Below are 21,793 nucleotides of genomic sequence, written 5' to 3'. Positions count from 1 at the left end.
GGTGGCTGGAAGGGTTGGAGTGGCTCAGTGGCTGGGAACTGGGATCCTTTGAAGGTAGGCTTGCTCACTCACATATCTGGTGGTTAAAGCTGGCTGTTGGCTAGGACCTCAGCCTGGGCTGTTGGCAAGAACACCTTCATGTGACTTCTCCTTGTGGCTGCTTGGCTTCTTCACAGCATGGTGCCTGGGTTCCGAGAGAAAGAGCATCCCAAGAGAGGAAGGCAAAGGTGCATGGCATATTTGACTTGGTTTTGGAAGTCACATAGTGTTACTTTGCTCTGTCCTACTGGTTGATGTAGTTGTAAAGGTCCTCCCAAGTTTCAAGGAAGCTGTGGACATAGACCCCATCACTTGAAAGGATCAACATCATATTGTAAGAGGAGCATATGGGATGGAATCTAACGTTGTAGGCATCTTTGGATAATATCTGCCACAATTTGTATTACTTTTGAGATAAAGAATATAAATAACATGTAATATATGAAAAAGAGGAATATTTACAGGATATTATGGTGTATGAGTTCAATAAGAATTTGATGTGTTCTTGTGTAGTAGAGGATGATATTGAAAATAAGATGTCTAAACAGAAAAAAGTGAAATAGATTTGGAATTTTCTTTCTTTCTTTCTTTTTTTTTTTTTTTTTGAGAAGGAGTTTTGCTCTTGTTGCCCAGGCTGTAATGCAATGGCAGGATCTTGGCTCACTGCAACCTCTGCCTCCTGGGTTGAAGTGATTCTCCTGCTTCAGCCTCCTGAGTAGCTGGGATTCCAGGCTTGTGCCACCACACCCGGCTAATTTTGTATTTTTAGTAGAGACGGGGTTTCACCATGTTGGTCAGGCTGGTCTTGAACTCCTGACCTCAGGTGATCCACCCTCCTTGGCTTCCCAAAGTGCTGTGATTACAGGTGTGAGCCACCGCGTCCAGCCTGGAATTTTCTTTTGTGTCAACAAAACAGTATACTGCTACAATCAAAAGTAGAGACAAAAGTTTATAAACAAGATGAAAAATAAGAGTTGTAGTTTGGAGTTGTGTTGTTGTTGTTGTTTTTAAGAACATGTAGTTCAAAGCCTACTTGGGTCTTTTTTTTTCTTGTTTGTTTGAATAATTTGATAATTATTTGGGAAATTGATTTCCAATATAAATTTGAGGACTGAGTGCCAATATAATCATTATATACTTCCAAATTTGTTTTGTCTGCCTCTGTTTCTTTAAAGGAAGTCTTTTTCAGGATTGTACAGTCTTACCTGCTAAATTTCTGGTAAATATCTTAACGTTTTTTCTTTCCTTTTTTTTTTTGAGATGGAGTCTTGCTCTGTCGCCCAGGCTGGAGTGCAGTGGCGCAATCTCAGCTCACTGCAAGTTCTGCCTCCCAGGTTCATGCCATTCTCCTGCCTCAGCCTCCTGAGTAGCTGGGACTACAGGCATGTGCCACTATGCCCAGCTAATTTTTTGTATTTTTAGTAGAGACGGGGTTTCACCATGTTGGTCAGGATGGTCTCAATCTCCTGACCTTGTGATCTGCCCGCCTCAGCCTCCCAAAATGCTGGGATTACAGGCGTGAGCCACCACGCCCGGCCGAGTTTTTTCAGTGGGATGAGAAAACTGCAAAGTTACAGAGTATTTGGTTGCCTTATTGACTGCTACCAGTTATATAAACTGCCTGTGGCAGGTTTGAATATAGCTAATACTCAAATTCTGGATGTGATGGAAAATATTTTTAGAGAATTCTGTAAACATCACATGTGATTGTGGTCTGTGCACTATAGGAATGGACAATAGGCTTTAGGAAGCAGAAGACCCAGAAGATTTTCTTGCTATCTAGATACTTTCTCATTCCAAAGTGATTTACATCATAATGAGTTTAATTTAACAGAGTCGGTTCAGCACTATTTCCCTAGTACTTGCAGGTAAAATTCCATAATGGAAAATAACTGAACCACCTAGTGTGTCAATAGAGGCAATATCAGAAGTTTGTTAATTCTCAACTGCGAATGATCAGAATTGACTGATTTTTGTGAAACAATATATTTTAGTTCAAAAGTTACAGTAATTGAGAAAGCTGTTTTTGGTTTTGTTTTGTTTTGAGACAGGGTCTTGCTCTGTTGCCCAGGGAGGAGTGCAGTTAGCACTACAACCTCCACCTCCTGGGCTCAAGTGCTCCTCTCATCTCTGCCTCCAGAGTAACTGGGACTACAGGAGCATGCTACCATGCCTGGCTAATTTTTGTATTTTTTGTAGAAATGGGGTTTTGCTGTATTGCCCAGGCTTGTCTCAAACTCATGAACTCAAGCCATCTGCTCATCTCAGCCTCCCAAAGGGCTGGGATGACAGGAGTGAGTTTGTTTTTTTTGTTTTTTTTGTTTTGCATTTAAAAACAAGATGAGGCCTGGCATGGTGGCTCACTCCTGTCATCCCAGCACCTTGGGAGGCCCAGGTGGGTGGATTACTTGAGGCCGGGAGTTGGAGGCCAGCCTGGCCAAAATAGTGAAACCCCGTCTCTACTAAAAATACAAAAATTAGCTGGGCGTGGTGGTGCACGCCTGTAACCCCAGCTACTCTGGAGGCTAAAGTGGGAGAATCAAACAACCCCATCAAAAAGTGGGCAAAGGATATGAACAGACACTTCTCAAAAGAAGACATTTATGCAGCCAACAGACACATGAAAAAATGCTCATCATCACTGGCCATCAGAGAAATGCAAATCAAAACCACAATGAGATACCATCTCACACCAGTTAGAATGGCGATCATTAAAAAGTCAGGAAACAACAGGTGCTGGAGAGGATGTGGAGAAATAGGAACACTTTTACACGGTTGGTGGGACTGTGAACTAGTCAACCATCGTGGAAGACAGTGTGGCAATTCCTCAAGGATCTAGAACTAGAAATACCATTTAACCCAGCCATTGCATTACTGGGTATATACCCAAAAGATCATAAATCATGCTACTATAAAGACACATGTACATGTATGTTTATTGTGGCACTATTCACAATAGCAAAGACTTGGAACCAACCCAAATGTCCATCAATGATAGACTGGATTAAGAAAATATGGCACATATACACCATGGAATACTATGCAGCCATAAAAAGGATGAGTTCCTGTCCTTTGTAGGGACATGGATGAAGCTGGAAACCATCATTCTCAGCAAACTATCGCAAGGACAGAAAACCAAACACCACATGTTCTCACTCATAGGTGGGAATTGAACAATGAGAACACTTGGACCCAGAAAGGGGAACATCACACACCGGGGCCTGTCGTGGGGTGGGGGGAGGGGGGAGGGATAGCATTAGGAGATATACCTAATGTAAATGATGAGTTAATGGGTGCAGCACACCAACATGGCACATGTATACATATGTAACAAACCTGCACGTTGTGTACATGTACCCTAGAACTTAAAGTATAATAATAAAAAAAAAAAGTGGGAGAATCGCTTGAGCCCAGGAGGTGGAGGTTACGGTGAGCTGAGATCTGTGCCACTGCACTCCAGCGTGGGTGACAGAGACTCTGTCTCTAAAAAAACCCAAAAATAAATAAATAAAACGAAGATAAGGTGTTTTACAATAGACAGATTAGGAATAATCATTATAGGTAATGTAAAATAACTGTATCTTAAATAACAAATATATGCATATATGTGCAAACATACAGAAAGCCTTTAAGCATTTAAGTTGACTTTTTGTTTTAAACATTTGTTTTTAGCTCACTTTTGCTTTTAAGAAGTCAGAATAGGTTAATTGCTGATACCTGATACAGATCTATTGAATACATTATCTTCTGTACGCCTGTGCCTGAGGGGATGAAAATCTCTCAAATAGTGAAATACTGTTCTCTGAAACAAATAACAACAGAAGTTCCTAAACACTCTAAAGAAATTACAAATATGGTAGTGTTTATTTTGGTACTTTATGTAATCCTTGGAAGGAAGTAAATGATAAAGTTCTTGTATAAAGATACATGACTATGTAAAGTTAATTTTATTTTTATTTATTTATTTTGTTAACCACAGGTCTTACTATATATTGCCAAGGCTGGAGTGCCAATCATAGCATACTTGTATCCTTGCATAGCTGGGACTATAGGTGTGTACCACTGTGCAGGGCCTGTACAAATTATTTTAAAATGCAAAAAGGATTTTTAGTAATTCTGGAAGAAGTAAATTATATTGCTTAGAGATTAGTGTTCTCCTACTTACCATTTTTTAAAATGAGATTCCTAGTTCTAAAATTACAATGATTCTTATTTGAAAAACAGCATTCAGTTCATGCTTTTACAGGTTTTTGTTATTACATGGCTTTTTTTTTTAATTACTCCTAACCCTCCTGTACCCTGTAGTCCTAATTATTAAAAGGTGTAGTACCTTCTGTGAATGAAGTGTTTAAAATTTGGAGTAGGGAAGTAATTAGCATATCATAAAAATTTACCATGCTAACCATCTTTAAATGTTAAGTACATTCACATTGCTCTGCAGCCAATATTCAGAACTCCTTTGATCTTGCAAAACTGAAGCTCTGTACCCATTATTATTATTTATTTATTTTATTTACTTATGTATTTTTTTGAGACAGAGTCTTGCTCTGTCTCCTAGGCTGGAGGGCAGTGGTGTGATCTTGGCTCAGTGCACCTTCCACCTCCCAGGTCCAAGTGATCCTCGTATCTCAGCTTCCAAAGTAGCTGAGATTACAGGGATGTGCCACCACACCCAGCTAATTTTTGTATTTTTAGTAGAGATGGCATTTCACCATGTTCGCCAGGCTGGACTTGAACTCCTGACCTTCAGTGATCTGCCTGCCTCAGCCTCCCGAAGTGCTGGGATTACAGGTGTGAGCTACGTCGCCCGGCCTAATTATTATTATTTTTAGAGACAGGGTCTTGCTCTGTCGCTTAAGCTGGAGTATAGTAGGCACGATGATAGCTCACTATAGCCTCCAACTCCTGGGTTCAAGCAATCCTCCTACCTCAGCCTCCCTAGCGGCTAGGGCTACAGGTGTGCACCACCATGCCCAATTAACTTAAAAAATTTTTTGTAGAGTTGGGGTCTCATTATGTTGCTAATACAAAAATTAGCTGGGCGTGGTGGCGTGTGCCTATAGTCCCAGCTACTCAGGAGGCTGAGACAGGAGAATCGCTTGGACCTGGGAGGCAGAGGTTGCAGTGAGCCGAGATCATGCCACTGCACTCCAGCCTTGTGACAGAGTAAGACTGTACCTAAAAAAAAAAAAAAAAAAAAAGAATTTAGAATTAGTTAAGAGAGATGGAACTTGTAATAACTAATTATAGGAAGAAAGAGAAAAAAGATAGTGAAAAAAAAAAAGACAGTACATTTAAGCAGTTTGGGTCATACTCCTGGCTTCAAGTGTTCCTTCTGCCTTGGCCTCTCAAAAAGTGCTGGGATTACAGGTGTGAGCTGCTACATTTGACCACCTTACTATTTTTTTTTTTTAAATGTAATGCCACAATACCTAGTATGAGATTATAATTTTTTAAATTTTTATTTTTTTTTCTATTGGCAACACTTCATTCCATAAAGTAGAGTGTGTTTCTGCCTTGTTTTTTAAAAAGGCAATTATTTGTTTTGAAAGGATAATAGCTACTATCAGGTTTTTGTTAATACAGAAGTTACATGGCTTTTCTTTATTACTCCTAACCCTCCTGTACCCTCTAGTCCTAATTATTAAAAGGTATAGTACCTTCTGTGAGTGAAGTGTTTAACAAAAGGGTTTAAAATTTGGAGTAGGGAAGTAATTAGCATATCATAAAAAGATATGGCTACTATCCAGGCAGGTGATATGTTGAGACTTCTGCACTATTAGAAATACTCTTGGAGTTGTTTCTCCATTAGACTCTTTGAAAGCCTGCTGATAATTTGATCCCAGGCACAGAGGAAAAAGGCTCTTGGTGTTGAGCTATTTGGGAGTTTAGGGTTTTTATTAGTAAACAGAATAAATGATGTCAGAACTTCCATGTAGAACAGACAAGGGTTGCTGAAAAAAAACTTTCTGTAAGTGGTTCTGGCAGTGGTAACATTGGGTTTCCTTAATGGACATGCCAACTGCCATTTACTGTGCATTTATTTTGTACCAGGTGCTATGTTAAACCATTTATATACTTTATTGTTTAATCATTATGAGGTAGATGGTTTTATAAATGAGGAAACGGAAGTCTAGATTAGTTAAATGACTTTGAAGGACAGAATGAAAATTTAAATCCAGGATTGTCCAAAGACTGTGTGCTGTTACTACTGCCCATAGTACTGATTTGCTTATCTTTTACTTGGCGTAATCATCTATATATTTTAGCCCAAGGGATAGGTGTTAAATTGGACTTCTGGGTAGAAGGGAAGATTGGCTTTTTGTTTGTTTTGTTTTTTGATACGGAGTCTTGCCCTGTGGCCCAGGGTGGAGTGCAATGGCGTGATCTCGGCTCACTGCAGCCTTCGCCCCCCAGGTTCAAGTGATTTTCTTACCTCAGCCTCCTCAGTAGCTGGGACTGCAGGCACACGCCACCACACTCAGCTAATTTTTGCTATTTTTAGTAGAGACAAGGTTTCATCATGTTGGCCAGGCTGGTCTCGAACTCCTGATCCTAAGTGATCTACCCACTTCAGCTTCCGAAAGTGCTGGGATTACAGGCATGAGCCACCACGCCTGGGGAGGATTGGTTTTTATAGTTACCTTACTTGCTTGTTTTATAGTATGGCATTGTCATGTATAAATAAGAAACTTCGAGGCAGGCAGTAATTGATAGTATCGCAACTGTGTGTTTAAAGTTGAAGACAGCTATTTCAACTTTAAGCTAATCCCAGTTTAAAAGTTCAAATTTAATTGTTTTATCTTAACACATTATTTCTTTTTTTTTTTTTTTTTTTTTTTCTGAGACAGAGTCTTGCTGTCGCCCAGGCTGGAGTGCAGTGGCACAATCACAGCTCACTGCAAGCTCCGCCTCCTGGGTTCACGCCATTCTCCTGCCTCAGCCTCCCAAGCAGGTGGGACTACAGGCACCCGCCACCATGCCCAGCTAAGTTTTTGGATTTTTAGTAGAGACGGGGTTTCACCATGTTAGCCAGGATGATCTTGATCCCCTGACCTTGTGATGTGCCCACCTCGGCTTCCCAAAGTGCAGGGATAACAGGCATGAGCCACCGCCTAACACATTATTTCTAAATTCCCTTGTATATATACCTGCAGAATACAATGGAGAAACTAAATTATAACACTATGTATTTTCCCTTTTAAAGGAAACTTTGTATATTAAAAAAGAGACTAAGCAATTATTCTCTCTTTTCATTTATATATTTTTTTGAGAAGTGATCTCACTCTGTTGCCTAGGCTAGAGTGCAGTGGCACTAGCGAGCATGGCTCACTGCAGCCTCCACCTCCCTTGCTCAAGTGATCCTCCCATCTCAGCCTCTCAAGCAGCTGGAACTACAGGTGCACACCACCAAGCCATCAATGATAGACTGGATTAAGAAAATGTGGCACATATACACCATGGAATACTATGCAGCCATAAAAAAGGATGAGTTCATGTCCTTTGTAGGGACATGGATGAAGCTGGAAACCATAATTCTCAGCAAACTATCACAAGGACAGAAAACCAAACACTGCATGTTCTCACTTATAGGTGGGAATTGAACAATGAGAACACTTGGACACAGGAAGGGGAACATCACACACCGGGGCCTGTCATGGGGTGGGGGGAGGGGGGAGGGATAGCATTAGGAGATTTACCTAATGTAAATGATGAGTTAATAGGTGCAGCACACCAACATGGCACATGTATACATATGTAACAAACCTGCATGTTGTGCACATGTACCCTAGAACTTAAAGTATAATAAAAAAAATAAAAATAAAACAAAAATATGTTAATATTCTGTGGAGAATATTGGTATTTTTGTTTTAATCTTCTGTGGGTTGTGGTTCCATATAAATTCAGTTTTCTGAGCTTTGGCAGTGTTATTCAGATCTTTCCCATGAGTGTTCCACCCATTGGTCAGTCTGGGATCTGGGTGTAGGTCTACTCATTATCTCAGTTATCAGAGTTTTTATTATGCCAATTGGTATCAGATGCATACCTACACAGGTTGAGGATGAGCCCAGCAGTTCATAAACAACATTATGGGGTCACTTTCCTATGGACAGAGAGAGAAGAAAAAAAAACCCAAAACAACAGAGTTTGTCCTGCCCACTTGGAGGCAAGGCTCCACTGGATGGAGAGAAAGGTTCCCTTCCTTCAAAAGTTTTGTTACTGGAGGCTTTCCATTCCCAGATTCTTCTGCTGTTGCTGCTGCCCCCACCATGGATGACCCGGGGACTGACACATGAGAGTATGGAGTTTTCCCAAGCTGCTGAGCACAGTGGCTCACACCTGTAATCCTAGCACTTTGTGGGGATGAGGCGGGAGGATAACTTGAGCCCAGGAGTTTGAGGTTGTGGCGAGCTGTGATTGTGCCACTGCATTCTAGCCTGGGCAACAGAGTGAGATCCTGTCAAAAAAAAAAAAAAAAAAAGAGAAAGAAAAAAATACCTAAAGGATTTCCCTCATCTTCTCTGAACTGTAGGAGTTCCCTTTACGGGCCTTGAGCCAGAGCTAGAGCGTTCTGTTTCTCTCACTGCCTGCACCATTGTGCTCACTTCTGGGTTTTAGGTTGTGTTGAGTTCAGGCTGGAGGATACTAGAGGAAAAAAATGATAAACTCACAGCTAGTTTGGGGATAGTTGGAATTCTGGTGATTTCCCTGGATCCACCTGTGATATTTACTTTACAGCGTCTTCAAATAGCTGTTCATGCATTCCGTCCCAGTGTTATAGTTAACTGGAAGATAAATGGAGATATATTTACTTCATCTTACCAAGCGAGAAATCTTCCCAACATTTTAAACTTTTTGTTTTGAAATAATTTTCTCACGCCTGTAATCCCAGCACTTTGGGAGGCGGAGGCGGGCAGGTCACAAGGTCAGGAGTTCGAGACCAGCCTGGCCAACGTGGTGAAACCCTGTCTCTACTGAAAATATAAAAATTAGCCGGGCTCAGTGGTGCGTGCCTGTAATCCCAGCTACTCTGGAGGCTGAGGCATAAGAATTGCTTGAACCCGGGAGGCGGAGCTTGCAGTGAGCTAAGATCACACCATTGCACTCCAGCCTGGGTGACAGAGCAAGACTCCGTCTCCAAAAAAAAAAAAAAGAAAATAATTTTAGATTCACAGAAAGGTATAAAAATATGAAAATGAAGTCCTATATGCCCTTTACCAAGTTACATAGCTGTAGTACAATACCAAAACCAGGAAATTAACATTAACACCAACTTTTTATTATGAAATATTTCAAATGTACAAGAATGTTGTAAGACATGTTGAACATCTGTATATCCCCCACTGATATTTCAATATTTTTTTCACATTTTCCCATACTTTATATGTGTATTCTAATATGTATGTATCCTCTTTTATATAAACCACTTGAAAGTAAGTTGTAGACAACATAATTTACCTCTAAATACTTGAGCATGCATCTTCTAAGAAAAAGGATATTATACTTTATAAACATTTATTATTGAATGCAAACTATTTTTTCCTGTAACCCCAAGACCCTGACATACCTTAACTATGAATTTTTTTCAACAAGAGTCTTGACGTTCCAGGGCTTTTGTTTTGAAGCATGTTATTTATTTATTTATTTACCTTTTTTTGTTTTTTGAGACATAGCCTTGCTTTGTCACCAAGACTGGAGTTCAGTGGCACAATCTCAGCTCATTGCAACCTCTGCCTCCCAGGCTCAAGCGATTCTTGTGTCTCAGCTTGCCAAGTAGCTGGGATGACAGACATGCGCCACCATGCCTGGCTAATCTTTTTTTTCTTTTTTCAGACGGAGTCTTGCTCTGTCGCTCAGGTGATCTCGCCTCACTGCAACCTCCGCCTCCGGGGTTCAAGTGATTCTTCTGCCTCAGTCTCCTGAGTAGCTGGGACTACAGGGCCGCGCCACTATGCCTGGCTAATTTTTGTATTTTTAGTAGAGACGGGGTTTCAGCATATTGGCCAGGCTGATTTCAAACTCCTGACCTCGTGATCCGCCCGCCTCGGCCTCCCAAAGTCCTGGAATTACAGGCATGAGCCACCATGCCTGGCCTCTTTTTTTTTTGTATTTTTAATAGAGACAGGGTTTTGCCATGTTGGCCAGGTTGGTCTCAAACTCCTGGCCTCAAGTGATTTGCCTGCCTCGGCTTCCCAAAGTGCTGGGATTACAGGCGTGAGCCACCATGCCCCGCCAATCTCTTGAAGGCTTATATTATTGTTCAAGGATGTGTCCCTTCTGATGATATACTTCTGGTAATTATCTTGAGAGTCTGGGCTCTTACCATGTGCGCAATTCAGAGCCCAGGGAGCTCCCTGATTCTGTATTCTTGTCTCTCATTCTTTCCTCAGCTCAGTCTTCTCACAGCTCCCTGAGCAAATACTCAGAATAGTCCTCATCAGGAGATTGTAATTTTGTCAGACTAATTTAGGACTAGTATGTGACTTTGTTTTTAATTATTAGCCAGGAAGTTACTTACAGTTAAAATTGTGGTAGAGTTTCTGATATGGTGATATATAATGGGTGAATCAGGCTGTAAGCAGTTGAAAACCTGACTATAAAGCTTACATAAATCTGAAGTTGGCAGCTGCTAATGTTGCTTTAATGGTTCAACATTGTTGGGGCCTATGAATTTGTGATTTGCTTGGCCTTTCATGGTCTTAAGATGGCTACTGCAGGTCCAGCCTTCCACCTACATTCAAGGAAGAAGGAAAAAGACTATGCCAAGGAAAAGCTTTCTCATTAGTGATTCCAGCAAGTCACTTCTGATGTTCCAAGGGCCAAAATTGGGTCATATGGTCACCTCCAGCTGTTTTCGTCTTTTGGCCTCTGTGGATTTGGGAATGGTTTTTTGAGTAACCAGTTAACATCTGTCACAGTTATATGATTACATTTATTTTATATCAAAATTGTGTTCGTTTGACTTCAATGTGATGTTCAGCACATAGGTGCTTTATTATTACATAATAACATTTAACTGGGTAGTGTGGAGAACAAAAGGACTAAAAATAGTAAAGATAATTTTAAATTTAGTTGTGAAAGTGAGCTTTTGATAATGCAAAGTGAAACTTGGCTTGAATCTTGAGACCTTGGGCAAGTTACTGAGTTTATAAGCTTCTGTTTCCTCATCTGTAAAATGGAATTAATAATATCTGACTTTCAAGGCAGTCGTGAAGTGTGAAGGAGATAATTTATGTAAAGTACCTAATACAGTGCCTAATACATTGGAGGTGCTACAATGGAAGATATTATTATTATAATTGTTTGGTATATGGACATTGGGGTAGAGTGAGAGAGCACAGACTTTATAGTAGAAGATTATATTTGATTCATAGTTACACTACATAGTTGTGTGTTCTTAGGCAAATCAATTAATCTCTCTGAGATAGTAATATAGTGTGTAATCTCTGAGGATTGTTAGAAGGATTAGATATATGTACAGTGCAATACTTTATGGGCTCTCAGTAAAAGGCATCTGCTCCTGCTATTTTTAGTTATTATTTTTATGTTTTAGGATCCATATGACAGATAGGGAATCAGTCATTTAATTTACTCTAGAAATGTATTTGTGATCAAGGAGATATTGTTGATTAGTAGTATTTTTCTTCATCTGTTGAAGAAAAATAGCTGCAGAAACTGGATTTGAATTATGAGGTCTTTTCCCACCATGATAAAAAGTTTTTAGCCAGGTGCAGTGGCTCACTCCTGTAATCCTAGCACTTTGGGAGGCTGAGGCAGAGGAATCACTTGAGCTCAGGAGTTTGATTCCAGCCTGGGCAAACATAGTGAGACCTTGTCATTACAAATAATTCTAAAAAATTAGCTGGACATGGTGGTGCGTGCACGTGGTCCTAGCTACTCACGAAGGCTGAGGCAGGAAGATTGCTTGAGCCCAGCAGTTTGAGGCTGCAGTGAGCTCTGATTGTACCCCACTTCTCTCCAGCCTGGGTGACAGAGTGAGACCCTGTCTCAAAAACAAATTTAGGCCGGACGTGGTGGCTCACACCTGTAATCCCAGCACTCTGGGAGGCCGAGGTGGGCGGATCACAAGGTCAGGAGATCGAGACCATCACAAGGTCAGGAGATCGAGACCATCCTGGCTAGCACAGTGAAACCCCATCTCTACTAAAAATACAGAAAATTAGCTGGGTGTGGTGGCAGGCACCTGTGGTCCCAGCTGCCTGGGAGGCTGAGGCAAGAGAATGACTTGAACCTGGGAGGTGGAGCTTGCAGTGAGCCGAGATCATGCCACTGCACTCCAGCCTGGGCGACAGAGCGAGACTCCGTCTCAAAAAAAAAAAAAAATTTAGTCTTACATATTTTGTTAGTGGTTTCCGTTGTACACATGGATGTGCTCTGGTGCCTTTGACATGAACCTTCCAGATCTGTACTTCTTTGTTTTGTTTGTTTATAGCCAGTTAGTCATTATTGGTTCATGAGTACCATCCCCTGTTTTTTTTTTTTTGTTAGTTTTGTAAGACTTAATTTTTTTAGAACAGTTTCAGGTTTATAGCAAAATTAAGCAAAAAAATACAGAGAGTTTCCATATACCTGTTGCCTCCATAAACCCAAAGCCTTTCTTACTGTCAACATTCCTTACCAGAATAGTACACAGGAGATATAAGAAAAATCAAACCAATACAAACTCAGTATAACACAGCACCTCTGGTCACCAAAATGTGTGGGGATTTCTATCTACCAGCAACCAGTCAATTCTTTGGCAGACACCAGCTGGGTGTCCTACATTTTAACTCAATTCTGACATTATTTACTTGGAGATAGAATCAGATCCCACAGGTTGAGGGCTCAATCCCCTACTTAAATTGCAAGCCCCAGGTTGTGTCCTGTGCTTCTGGCTGATGAGCCATAAATCGGGGTTACCACAGCTCCCTCTTTTGGTTCAATTAATTTGCCAGAGTGGCTCACAGAACTCAGGGAAACACTTCATTTACATTTATTGGGTTATCATAAAGGGTATTACAAAGGAGACAGATGGAAGAGATGCATAGGGCAAGGTATGTGGAAAGGGGCATGCCATGCCTTCTTCAGGTGTGCCACCCTCCAGGAACCTCCATGTGTTCATCTATCCGGAAGCTCTCCAAACCCTGTCCTTTCGGGTTTTTATGGAAGCCTCATTACATAGGCATGATTGATTAAGTCATTGGCCATTTGTAATCAGCTTACCCTTCAGCTCCTCTTCCCTCTCTGGAGGTTGGGGGCAACCCTCTTATCATGCCTTGGTCTTTCAGGTGACCAGCCCTTATCCTTGAAGCTATCTAGAGATGTCCAGCCACTGTCATCTCATTAGCATGTAAAAGATACTCATCACTCCAGAGGTGCCAATGGTTTTATAAGGTATATGTCAGGAAAGGGCAAGAAGACCAATTATATGTTTCATAATTTGTTATAATCGATAAACCCACATTGACACATTATTTTCACCCTAAGTCCTTAGGTTACATTAGAGTTTATTCTTGGTGTTGTACTTTCAAGGATTTTGGCAAATGTAATGACATGCATCCACCACTGTAGTATCATGCAAAATAGGTTTACTACCCCAAAGATTCTCTGTGCTCTGACTGTCCATCCCTTCCTCTCACCTAACCTTTGGTAACCACTGATCCTTTTCCTGTCTCCATAGTTTTGCCTTTTCCAGAATGTCATATAGTTGGAATCATATGGTATATGTAGCCTTTTCAGATTGGCTTCTTTCACTTAGTAGTATGCATTTAAAGTTCTTTCATGTCTGCTCTTCATGACTTGTTAGCTCACTTGCTTGCTTATTCATTTATATATTTTTACTTTTTTTTTGGGTTTTTTTTGTTGTTGTTTTTGAGACAGAGTCTCACTCCATCGCCCAGGCTGGAGTGCAGTGGCACGATCTCAGCTCACTGCAACCTCCATCTCCTGGGTTCAAACGATTCTCCTGCCTCAGCCTCCCGAGTAGCTGGGATTACAGATGCCACCACATCCAGCTAATTTTTTTATTTTTGTAGAGATGGGGTTTCTCCGCGTTGGCTAGGCTGGTCTTGAACTCCTGGCCTTAAGTGATCCACTGGCCTTGGCCTCCCAAAGTGTTGGGATTACAGGTGTGAGCCACCATGCCTGGCCTGTTTATTTATTTTTTAGAGACAGGCTCTTGCTGTGTTGCCCATGCTGGAGTGCAGTGGTGTAGTCATTGTTCACTGTAAGCTCAAACTCCTGGCCTCAAGCAGTCCTCCTAGTTTAGCCTCCGGAGTTGTTGAAATTACAGATGTGAGCCACTGCATATGGCTAAGTCTTTTTTTTTCTGGCATATTTTTTTTTTCTTTTTTTTTTTTTTTTGAGACATAGTTTCTCTCTTGTCGCCCAGGCTGGAGTGCAATGGTGCAATCTCGGCTCACTGCAGCCTCTGTGTCCTGGGTTCAAGCAATTCTCCTGCCTCAGCCTTCCAAGTAGCAGAGATTACAGGCATGCGCCACCACACCTGGCTAATTTTGTATTTTTAGTAGAGACAGGGTTTCTCCATTTTCGTCAGGCTGGTTTCTAACTCCGGACCTCAGGTGATCCGCCCACCTCAGCCTCCCGAAGTGCCGGGATTATAGGCGTGAGCCGCCGTGCCCGGCTCTGGCATATTTTCAATCCATAGCTGGTTGAACCCATGGATGTGGAGGGCCAACTATTTAATATGCTTAATGTAAGTAAGTGCTTATTTTTGAAATATTTTCATATTGTTTTGTGTGTATGTGTTTTTGATCTGTATAATGGTATTATGCTGTGAATCTATTCTTTTTTGATCAAAAAAAAGGAATTATGGAAGGGCATACTGTATTTGTAAATCTAGTTTACAACAACTGACTGTTGTATAATGTTCCATTGTATATGTAGTTCCACATTTTACTTGTATGTTTTCTAATAATTGATACCTAGGTGTGTTGAAAACTAAAACAAATAGTGCTGCTGTGTACATCCTTATGCATATATCGTATTGATATGTGCAAAGGTTACTCTAGTATATACTGAGAAAAGGAATTGCTGACTTGTGGCCCATACACATACTTAATTTCACTAAATATTGCCAAGTTGTTTTTTAGAATGGCTACCCAGTTTATGCTCCCACCAGCAGTAAATTAGGATTCCCATTTCCTTAAATACTCACCAATATTTGGTCTTATCCATCTGTTTAGCCTTGTCAGTCTGATGGGAATAAAGAAGTATATTGTTTTAATTTCTATTTCTGTGATTGATTGTGAGGTTGGGCATCTTTTCATTTACTTGTTACAATTTGGGTTTCCCCTGCTTGGTGACTAAAAAAAAAAAAAAAACCCAAATAATATATATTTGCTGTAGATATTTTTGAAAATACAAATGGGCAAATATAAAAAGATCATCTGTAATACCCTAATCCACAGATAATTGCTATTAACCTTGGCTATATTTTTCTGGTCTTTAAACACACACACACACACACACACACACACACACACACACACACACACACACTCTCTCTCTCTCTCTCTCTCTCTCTCTCTCTCTCTTTCTCTCTTTCTCTCCTCTCTCTCTGTGTCTCTCTCTCATATACAAATATGTAGTTTATTAATGGGATTATATACACAGTTTTCTTACATTTTTTCCTTTCACAATAATTTGTGACCATTTCCCCGTGTTGTTAGAAATTTTAAAATATCACCATTTAATAGGTGCATATTCCATTTTATAGCTTTAAATTATTTAATCTTCTATTGTGGGATATTTAAGCTATTTTTGATTTTTTTCCATTAACAATTTGGTGAACTGTTAATCAGACCTACATTTTTATGTGGCAAAGCTAGTGGGATTATATTCCTGCTCTTTTTGTGAAACTGGGTTTTATAGCACATGCATTGCAGGCTGTCTTAGGCTATTTTCCGCTTGGATTCTAGGGCAGCTGTTAATGCTTCGTTTTGTAACAGACACTTCTAGCCCTTGATGCTCCAGGGCTAGAGTTCAAAGACTTCTCAGCTGGGCCTTTACTGTTCTTTCTTTTTCCACTTCATCAAGGCCAGGTTAACACAGAAGGAGAGTGCAGTAGTATACTTGTTCTTAATGTTTAAATATCAATGTCTTCTCTAGAGGGGGTGCAAAACTTCCAACTATACAGAACTCTTAATCCAAACCTTTATAGACATATATATGAATGAATGTATGTGTGTGAATATTTAATGACCAGAAAGATATAGCCGATGCAAATAACTTCATTTTTAATTGTTAATAGATTTTTATTATAAAAGTGAGAATGCTCATAAAACAATTAAGAAAATACAGAAAGACATTAAGAAAATCCCTATAATTCTTTTACCCAAAGATAACTGCTTAATTACCATTTTGCCTTATATCTTGTTAGATATTTTTCTAGTTAGTGTGCTTGGACCAGCTAGCACTATCTCACCAGAGCCAATAATTAAGAAATTATGCAAGCCCAAATTGTTGGTAGCTTGATATTAGCAATGGTGGGATCAGCTACATCAGTGAATTTGGCAAATGCTACAAAGCAGGGCTTCTTTCTCCCCGCTGAATTCCTCCCCAGGCTGGCTTATCAGTACACCACTGCATGTATATATATCATATCAATGAATATAGATCTTCATTTTTAATGGTTTCATAGAAGTCCATTTTTTTAGATCAATGATTCTCAGCATGGTCCTTGGACCAGAGATACCAGCATTACTTGGGAATTTGTTAGAAGTGCATATTCTTGGCCTCCACCCAGACCTACTGAACTGGAAACCTGGTTTGGGGGCCCAGGAATCTGTGGTTATTTTGTTTTGTTTTTTTGAGATGGCATATCACTCACTCTGTTGCCCAGGCTGGAGTGCAGTGGTGCGATCTCAGCTCACTGCAACCTCTGCCTCCCGGGTTCAAGTGTTTCTCTTGTCTTAGCCTCCTGAGCAGCTGGGATTACAGGTGTGCGCCACCATGCCTGGCTAATTTTTTGTATTTTTAGTACAGACAGGGTTTCACCGTGTTGGCCAGACTGGTCTCAAACTCCTGACTTCAAGTGATCTGCCCAACTCATCCTCCCAAAATGCTGGGATTACAGGCATGAGCCACTGCACCAAGCCGCTGTCTATGGTTTTACAAACACTTTAGGTGATTCTGATACATGCTAAAGTTTGAGAACCACTGGTATAGATATACCGTAAATTATCTGATTGGTCTGATGATTCTGTGTGAAATATTCCTCAATATATGTTCATTTTAAGGTCTTCAGTTGCATATTGCAAAACTGTATTCTAAAAAGGCTGGTGGCTCACACCTGTAATCCCAGCACTTTGAGAGGCTAAGACAGGAGTATCAGTTGAGCTCAGGAGTTTGAGACCAGCCCGGGTAACATAGCAAGGCCTCGTTTCTCCAAAACAAAACAACAACAACAAAAAAAAAACACAAAAAAACTAGCCAGGCCTTGTGGTATGGGCCGGTAGTCCCAGCTGCTCTGGAGGCTGAGGTGGGAAGATCCCTTGAGTCCAGGAGTATGAGGTTCCAGTGAGTTATGATTGTGCCACTGTACTCCAGTTCGGGCCACAGAGCAAGACCTTGTTGCTTAAACACACACACACACACACACACACACACACACACACACCCACACCCACCCCTAATAATTAAAGTAAATAGATAGATCAGATAGATGGATAGATGGGTAGATGGATGGATAGAGGGGCAGGCTGGCTAGGTATGGTAGCTCATGCCGGTAATCTCAGCACTTTGGGAGACTGAGGCAGGAGGATCACTTGAGCCCAGGAGTTTGAGGTTACAGTGAGCTATGGTTGTGCCACTGCACCCCAGCCAGGTGACAGAATAAGTCCCTATCTCTACAAAAAATAAAAATAAAAAATTAGCTGGTGTATGGCATGTGCCTGTCTCTAAAAAATAAATAAAAATAAAAAAGACTATATTAGTTTTCATTTCTACCTGAAGTTGATATCAACTCCAATTTAGACTTATTTTCCATATATAGAAGAAACAGCTATGTTAAGGATTTTATTTCTCTTTCAGCTGTGTCTGTATCCATCTAGCCATTCTAGAACTCAATTCACCTTCATTGTCTTCAACAATAATATATTTTAAGGTTATTTCCATTTTTTCAAAGAGGACAGTTGAGACACAGGAAAAACTGCATTGCCTGTAGAACACCTAATGTCACGTGTAGCTATACATATGAATACCTACTTTTAATCCCTATGTGAATGATTAACCTATGTTTCATTCCTCATCTCTGGCACATTAACATCATTCTGGAATAATCCCTTTTAAATTTAATTTAAATTTTAATATTTTATTATTTTACAGACAGTCTCGCTCTGCCACCCAAGCTGGAGTGCAGTGGTATGATCACGGCTCACTGCAGCCTTGACCTCCCGGGCTCAAGTAGTCCTCCCACCTCAGCCTCCCAAGTAGCTAGGACTATAGGGACACACCACTGCCAGGCTAATTTTTGTATTTTTTGTAGAGATGGGGTTTTGCCATGTTGCCCAGGCTGGTCTCAAACTCCTGGGCTCAACCAGTCTACCTACCTCTGCCTCCCAAAGTGTTGGGATTACAGGCATGAGCCACCACGCCCAGCCCACCACCCCTTTAAAATGTATTAGGATTCATTGCAGCATTTATTCACAATAGCCAAGATATGGAATCAACGTAAGTGTCCATCAACAGATGAATGGATAAAGAAATGTAGAGTGTGTGTGTGTATGTGTGTGTGTGTGTATACATCATGTGTAGCTATACCTATGAATACCTATTCTAATCCCTTTTTAATCCCTGTATTTATTATTGTATTAGCTCTGTTTCCCAGGCTGGAGATACAGCCACATGTAACACACACACACACACACACACACACACACACACACACACACACACAAATACTATTCAACTTTAAAGGAGATCCTTTCATTTGCAACATTGTGGATGATGTAACACAGACACACACAAACACACACACACAGACACACAAACACACAGACACACACACATACGAATACTATTCAACCTTAAAGAAGGAGATCCTTTCATTTGCAACATTGTGGATGAACCTGGAGGACATTATGCAAACTGAAATAAGGCACAGAAAGACAATGTGGCTTTATTAAAAAACTTACAAAGATTGCCGGATGCTAATATTGACTTTTATTCTGAATATAAACATGAAAGAATAAAAGAATGTGAAATGTTATTTTTGGTTTCAAATGAAGAAATGCATAAGCAAAAAAAAAGAAAAGACAGACAAATACTTCATGATCTCACTTATAAGTGGAGTCTTGAAAAGTCAAATTCAGAAACAGTCTGGTAGAATGATGGTTGCCAGGGTCTGGGGAGGAAGAGAGGGAACAGGTCAAAGGGTATAAAGTTTCGGTTAGGATGAATAAGTTCTGGAGATCCCTTGTACAACAATGGTGACTGTAGTTAATAATAATGTATTATATACTTGAAAAGGAGAGCAGAGTGTGGTGACTTGTGCCTGTAGTTCCACCTACTCAGGAGGCATAGGCCAGAGGATCACTGGGGCCCAGGAATTGAAAGCTGTGGTGAGCTTTGTCACACCACTGCACTTCAGCCTGGGCACCAGAGCGAGGCAATCTCTCTCTCTCTCTCTTTTTTTTTTTTTAAAGAAAACTGCAAAGACAATAAATCTTAAATGTTCTCACAAAACCAAAATATGTGAGTTGATGGATATGCTAATTAGCTCAATTTAACCATTTCACAGTGTATACATACATCAAAACATCACGTTGTATATCATAAATACATAATTTTTATTTGTCTCCCGGGATGCAGTGTCTCACGCCTGTAATCCCAGCACAAGGTGGGTTGATCACCTGAGGTCACGAGTTCGAGACCAGCCTGGCCAACATGGTGAAACTCTGTCTCTACTAAAAATACAAAATTAAAGGGGCATGCCCATAATCCCAGCTACTTGGGAGGCTAAGGCAGGAGAATCGCTTGAACCTGGGAGGCGGAGGCTGCAGTGAGCCAGGATCGCGCCATTGCACGCCAGCCTGGGCAGAAGAGTGAAACTCCATCTCAAAAAAGAATAATAATTTTTATTTGTCAACTATACCTTAACAAAAAATTAATTTAAAAATTAAATTTAAACAGTTAAGATTATGCAAAAAAAGTATTAATATGAAGACCCACTTGCTATGAAAGTTGCTACTAATGGTGCAAAGCTATTAGAAGAGGGGAAAAGATCCCAGCAAAAACTTGTGACTCTTCTTGGCTCAGAGAGACAATAAAATGAAAGTGCTTTATTTTAAAGACTTTTATTAGATTAGGAGCCAGAATTCACAAGTATTGGTGAAAAGAATAATAATTTAGGCAGGTTTGCCATATTTCATTGGCACTGGGTTATTGACACCTAGTGTTTTTTGATGATGCATTGTTACTAAAAAGCAACTGCAAACATTAAAACTGGCTCTTATTCCAGCCTTCCAGCCTTCAGTGACTTTTTGCTAGAATGAGTGCTTTGTAAACAAACTGTTGATTTTATGATGGCATTAGAGTCTGTCAGATTGCCAATCTTCCAGATTTATACAGCCTCAGAAATCGTGTGATTTAATTAAGCATTCCATGATTTTGTTCTTATTGCTATCTCCAAAGTTTATGTTCTTGACCTAACAATTAGTTGTCAGAGTTACTGCTCTGAAAGAAATGGTGAATATTGCAATTGGAATGATAGCCCCTTTATTTTATAACTCATCTTACCTTCCACTACAGTGTGGTAGACTGGATAGCTGTCTAGCCTTAGTCAAGCCACTTAATTTCTCTGTGCTTTAGTTTTCTTACCTGTAAAATTGGGCTGCTGATAACCATCTCAGATTATTATCAGGATTAAATGCAATGTGATATATAATGTGCACAGCACTGTTCACATAGACACTTAGTAATTTATAGATTCCTTTCAACTTCTCAACTTCTTTTAATATGAGTAAGTGTTCTTCACAGTTCCCTCTTGATAATTTCCTCCCCTCACCACTGTTAACCTTTTTGGGTTCTTATCCTTCTTGCAGAATCTGGCGTAAGCAGTGACCCCTCCTCCCAGAAAAATGCACATGTCTATTAAATTTTGCCTACAACTTTGGGACTTCATAGAACTCCCCCCACCCCCAAAAAAATCCCCCAATCTCATGTGTGGACCAGGTTAAGGATCCTCTTACCCTTGGTAGACTTACTCAGTTTTCCTAGCTTTGGTTGTCGTCTCAGTGTAGATGGTTCCTAAATCTGGTTTTCTTTCTTTTGAACTGCTACCTGCTAGATGTTATCATGGTGTCTTAATATAATAGAGAATCAGTGAATGGAAGAGTAAATTGCAACATTTAATTATTGTTATTATAGGCCAAATAAATATATGACACTGTGTGGCTAGACTTAGAGATCTGTGTTGACTATAAACTACAGCCAATAAAGTTAAATCAGGATAGATATCGACTAAGGCACAACTGTCTAATTTCCTGAGCTATTGATTGAAGCTTACTTGTAAGCTTGTGAAACAGTTTCGGTCACAGTTCCAAGTGTGGTAGCCTCTTTCAGATTGCAGGCTACCAGCCAAAATGTCATCTCATCTGAAAATCTATTTCTCTTTCAAATGTTATCATGGAGAGCTAGGTGTTATTAGAGCCTTTTGCATTCAACTTTTTCACTCATTCACAGTTTTAGTTAGGACTCATAATTGCAGGGGACAGAAACCCATTTTAAGGGG

The 21,793-nt window shown here is 40.3% G+C and overlaps 1 protein-coding gene across 32 annotated transcripts in view; it reads left to right on the top strand.

Moving 5' to 3' along the window:
- NUMB (NUMB endocytic adaptor protein) overlaps window positions 1-21,793 on the top strand; it is a 195,912-nt gene that overhangs the window by 53,254 nt on the left and 120,865 nt on the right. The window lies entirely within an intron of this gene.

This window comes from Pan troglodytes, chromosome 15, assembly GCF_028858775.2.
Source record: "Pan troglodytes isolate AG18354 chromosome 15, NHGRI_mPanTro3-v2.0_pri, whole genome shotgun sequence".
NCBI classification, from domain to species: domain Eukaryota; kingdom Metazoa; phylum Chordata; class Mammalia; order Primates; family Hominidae; genus Pan; species Pan troglodytes.
The sequence above is the reverse complement of the archived record's forward strand: the minus strand, read 5'-3'. Positions and strand labels throughout refer to the sequence as shown.